This window comes from Halyomorpha halys, unplaced genomic scaffold (genome assembly GCF_000696795.3).
Source record: "Halyomorpha halys isolate HHAL.00 unplaced genomic scaffold, Hhal_1.1 Scaffold310.1, whole genome shotgun sequence".
Classification (NCBI taxonomy): domain Eukaryota; kingdom Metazoa; phylum Arthropoda; class Insecta; order Hemiptera; family Pentatomidae; genus Halyomorpha; species Halyomorpha halys.
The window spans coordinates 143285-149526 of NW_027106339.1; positions in this window are offsets into that span (position 1 = coordinate 143285).

Sequence of the window (6242 nt, forward strand, 5' to 3'; positions counted from 1 at the left end):
TTGTTATTTGCAACTGTACAGAAATATGCACAACAAGTAAATTTGCTGTAGATGTATATATGTATATGATACATATATATATATATATATATGATACAAACTAAAATGAAAAAGTATCTAACTGGCACCGAATTCAACCCTAACATGACATTGACCCCTAAGGCAGTTTGTTGTAATTGAATCACAGTTTTGGTATAGCAGCTGCCCTGTCACAGTTGAGGATATCTGCTCTGCGTTGATTAATTTTTTGTTGAGCCCTCAGGAGGAAGCTGTCTGTCTGCGAAATGGCTCACCTGTTCTCCATGGTAACGGCTTCATTATATTTCACTCTCCTAGCCAACATTAACCTCGCCTGTCCAGCTGCAATAGCTCATTTCCCCTAGCAGAACTCGAGAGCAGGGTTAGTTATTTTAATATTGTCCAGCTTACTGCAGTCCAATAAGTATTTCGTAATTCAAAGATTGTAAGATTTTCAAATTCAAATATAGAATAATAAAGCATACATATTGAGCACAGGCTTACTTACACTTAAACAATATTAGCCTCCTCTAGGAGAATTCCGTTCTAAATTTGTTCTTTTACGTGTGGAGAGATAAAACAGGACTCTATGAGGTCCTAGCGGTTACTCAGTTGCTGCACTGATACCGAGAGCCAGTGGAGGCTGAGTACGATCATTAACCTTATAGGTTCAGACCTTCAAGGAGGATTATGGAAGCAAGTAAAGTTAGATAGGGTTAGGCTGAGTGAGTTTCTAATAAAATTATACTAATAGGTAGGTAAAATACATTAAATGAATAAGGGATAGTATGGGGTTGAGTAAGTGAAGCAATCATATAAGTAAAAACTTACTTTATTTGTGCCAACGTTTCGGCCAGTATTTCAGCCCTTCGTCATGGCGAACACATACAGGTTTCAAGCCCACTTCAAGCCACACAAGCTTCTTCTAATATAATATTCACGGGCAACAATTAACAACATACTAACGCATCATTAGAAATTTATAAATATTTGTTTTGTATTTTATACTATATTTATAAATGTCTCTGTTACATTAACATAAGCTTAAAAGTAATATCATAAATAGTGATAACAGACAAAGATAATGATTATAAGAAATAAATAATGTTGGTTGGCATTCTCTTAAAATGTTTTTTTTATTTTTTAGTAGATTAATGAGTTAATACAGCTAGGTAATCAAAGCTCATTGGCTCTTCAATAGCGATACATATTTCATCATGGACATACATAAATATAGTCGACTTGAATTCTATGTTTCATATCTTACATGGAATATCACTAGTTTCTAACCTTGCTTCATGTTCAATTCCTGATAATCCTCCGATGTGCCTGAAAAGAAGATGGCTTCCAGACCTTATAATGTAGAAATATTATTAGAGTGCTACCAATGGGTAGTTTCTCTACATGCCTGTATCAAACCATTATGATCTTACATCAAATTTGTTAGATTTATCTTTATGTAAAAGTTGTAAATGCCAATAAATAAATAAATGAAATATATAAATAAAACAAAAATAAGAGTATAACCAGATAATAATTATAATTGTCAGGTCTACTTTATTTCGAATTTATTCTCACTATGCCTTGAATAAGTCTGTTATCTTTTTGTAATAAACTTGAAATTATATTATAATTTGTTTTTTAATTGTCACATATTTATCTGTAAACCTAATTGTATCTTTTATTTATTATTGCATGACGTTTCAGACTAATTTTGATTCAATTTCAAACCTAATCCCTCCACAGTGCAATTAGGGAACTGAAATTAACAACATAAAATACTGTAGAGATATATTAATTACGAAGACACTATTTCATAATTTGATGAATTAAAACTTATTGACAGTTAAACGAGCAGTAATTCACAAGGAATTTGGTATGAAAATAGACAAAAATTAGTCCAAAACGTCATCCTATGAATAAATAAAAGTTACTGGAAGTTTTAAGAGTGTTTAAGTTTTCCAGAATTTGGTATATTGAATAGTAAACTTAATTATTTTAAATAATTTGATTCTTCTTTGAGACTGGTTTATTCATCAATTATAATCAAAAAATCTATTAAGACTTAACCTGTATATTTTCTTATTAATTCGTTCCAACATTTCGGCCCTTCCAGTCATTCTCAAGGATAACTTATTTCTAATTATCAAAGCTCCAATGTTGTCAAAAAATTGCAGGCTATTCTGCCTTTGTCCGATTATATTTTAGTTTATCAACCTATTTCTTATCTAACTAATTCACTTTTTCTAATATTATTATTACATTTACACTTTCTAATATAACCTTATAACTCTCTTTACCAACAATACATTTTTTAAACCTACGAAAGATGTGAGGTGACGAGAATAATAATAAGCAAATAAAGAGGCTGAGACTTAATGGATATTTTTTTAATAATTGATTAATGATTTTAATTACATTTTTTTATTGAATTTCACAGAACAGAACAGTAATATACGCAAAAGCATATTCATTTATTCACTAGCAATAAGATGAAACAAATAATATCATTTATTTCGCTTTCCACGCAGTTTCTCGAAGGTTCTGAAACACGCTATATGAATTGTAGGTCCCAGCCTGAATGAATGAATGACTAGAAGATAGCAACCGTCGGAATCATTAATGAATGTGGACATTTTTTTGCGACCCGCTCCATATCCGACGACTTCTAATGACCATGCTCCCAAAGAACTGAGAGTCGTCGAGTAGGAAGAAAAAAATGAAAAGATACTGGAAAAAAACCTGAAAATGAATAAATGTATGTAGACGGAGATAGGATCAGGTGCCATTTGAAATTTTAATCCCACAAGAGCAGCAGACAAATCGCCTTGTTGTCATTCGTCTGGGACGTTTCGGCAGGACCCGAATTCTGGGTCTATCTCAATTGTAAAGCAGGTGGACACGTGAGTTTCCCGATGATCAGGAGTTCGGGCATCGATCACCACTGTCTGGCCTCTCTAAGCGTTAGGCCACTTTCGTATTCACTGGTAAATTTTTGTCAGGAAGTTCAAGAGGATGTTCAAGAATATTATAAACGACAGTGATATGGAAAATCTTTTTTTTTTCTTTTTTTTCCGCGATAAACTGATGAATGGATTGCGCAGAAAGGCTAATGCGATCTCTAACATGGTCCAATAAATTTCATTGTCATTTCTTGCATGATGCAATGACGCTTCCTCTATAATTTTGATCTCGAACTACGAATGTGAAGTGATTATTGATATAATGTGTAGGAAGTATTTATTTAGTTTCACTAGTAAATTTTTTCATCTTACAAGAATTCAGTACACTAAATTAGTTTAAATTAACAAAAAAAATACAATGAAATAAAAAATATAATATTTTTTATTCGATATAGGAAATGTTCACTCCCTCAGTTATTACTGAAAAATTCACCTTTTCTGATTCAGTAAGTCAAAGGTTTCGGTTCTATTGATGGAATATTTAAAAAATTTAACAATTCTGTTAATAAATTGATAGGAATGATACAAAGATACATTTTTCGTTCATTTAGGCGGTAGAGTTGATTCACTTTCTCACATTGCTCCTTATATTTCCTTGTTTTCCCTTCAACCACATTACAAATATCGTTGTCATTGGCAACTCTGAATTCAATAATAAATCCATCCTTCTTTCTTTCAATGGAACTATAATTTCCCATATACTGTTTGGAACTACCCAAAAGTAATTGGTACTTTGGTAACGGAGAGATTAGCTTTTGACACCGATGAAAGTTTGGAATATTTAACAAGGCTTTGATGACTTACTTTTGCCAAATTATTATGCCTTTTCATTCTCTCCCTCCTGATATCGTGCAACCTGTTATTATATGGTGGACAGACGCTCACTATGTCCTCCTCATGTCAGTGTTTTTTCATTAACACATGTTTCTGGTAAAACGTCTATGGTATCTCTTGGTCTGCTCATAACATGAGACCTGGATAAGCTTTCCAGGTTCAAACCATCACTTCAAGTTCCACCATGATTTCATGATGGACAATTATACGTTGAAGGTGCCAATGTAGAAAAATAAAGGTATTTGTTTGTATATAATTAATATACATATATATATAATATACATGAGTAGATTATATACATATGTACAATTGTATACAATGGATTTACCAAAAAATATTTTATACACAAGAGCGTAACAATAAACCTAAAATTTAATAGAGTATTTGACCATATAGAAAAAAAAATTGAAATAATGTTAATATTATATTCAATTAAAAAACCCAATCATATGTGTTGTATTGATATAGATACAGGATTAATTTTTAATTTTAGTTTTAAGAACTAAGATTTTTAATTTGTGTACCAACAGAAGGAAAATGCTAGCATGTATGATGGTTTCATATCATCATTTAAACATAAATAAACAACCCTGACTAAGCGATTCACACATTTTAGATGTTTATTTTATTTTTTTACTGAACACATTATTTTGAATCGAACATGATTCTGATATTTTTTTTTGAACTGGAAGGCAAAATATTTGTTATTAGTCACTTCAAGTAGTCTTTCAGAATAAATATAACCTCAAATGAACTTACAATTTGTATCTTGCATAATACATAAGCTGACGTGAACATCACAAAAATATAATCTGTCATTTGGGTTCGATAATAATTTCGATCCCTTCTAGCCAGCTTTAACCAAATGTTTCTAGTTTTGACATCTTTTGATACTTTGATAAACAACTTTTATGGAATCTTTATAGTAATATTTTTGTAATTAGGTACTGCATTAGAACGATAAGGAATATAACTCATAATAGATAATTTCTTAAATGACGAAAAAAATAAAATAACACTGGCACTGAATACGGAATAATGTCATGCAAAATGACGGCTTACTTTTTCGCGCGGCAATAAAAAAAAAAAATGAATGCTTAGTTTAAGACTAAACAGCGATTTCATAATAAAAATCAGGGGTATAAAAAAATCAATTAAGCCACAAAACCATAAAATACCGTGATAAACAAATAGCAATACTATTGAGCTCTCGTACGCAATATAGAGCCAACAAAGCAAAGTTAGGGAACTATGCAACTAATAGCTAAAATTGCCATGGATGCGATATTTATTTATCAATGGTTCATTCATGAATAAGGGTCGTATCCATGGCAATTTTAGCTATATCTAATTTTTGCCCATTTCTGCTACCAAGCTTTGTGTTTTATCGGTAGTTTTTCAGGAATTTTCATTTTATAACATACCCCCATGCCACAGCATTCCTTATATAACTGTTATATATAGATAAAGCTTTAGGTTTTGTCGTTAAATGAAAAAAATATCCGTAAAAATTATGAATCTTTTCAAAAAAAAGTTTGATGATTCCTTATTTATTTTTTTTATGTTATTCTGTTTTCCTTCTAAGGAAATTCCTTGAGGAAATTTGATCTTTTGGAAATAAAGGATGATTCTTTATTGTAAATGTGGATTCCATTTATGAAATCAAGACATAAACATAATAATGAGTACGTAATATTGTAATTTAAACTAAACATAATGATTGATATTTTCAGTTACTGATAAAATAATAACTTTAAATTACGAATAAGGCTCAATTGTGTTCATTCAATCAATGTACATACCTAAATATTTTAACAATTCAACATTGCCGGACCAGCTAGTTATTAAATTAAATAAGTACTTAATAACGTAAACATCATAAGAGAATTCACTATGACGGTAAAGATGCTAAAATTAATAGCATAAAACTAATATATTATGAATATATCTTACGTATAATATTTTTGATTAGCTACCAGCAAAATTTATTAATGTGTATTATATATATTTTTTCTGGATTCCTTTTTATTAGCAGCATGTAGCCAATTTAAACAATGTTAACTTTCTAAAAAAAATGTTAAAAGAAACAAAACAATATATCGTAAGAAAGTAGTACGGATGCGGAAAATAAGTCGCCAAAATTCATTGAAAAAATAATTTATTGTTAACCAACGTTTCGTTCCACTTTGAAGGGCTGAACTCAATTTCAAATTCAGTCAGTTGCCATCCTTGTTTCAATCAAGTCAGCCTTGACAAAGTGGTCTACAATCTACTTCATGCGGTCAACTAACTTCCAGAATAAAAATAAATATATGTTAAAATATTGCAAATGATTAATCAATTATATTCCAGGTAAGTCTTATAATCATCACAAAATAGAAAAAAAGTTAGGTAACAACAATATAATTTTATAAAATTAATATTGTC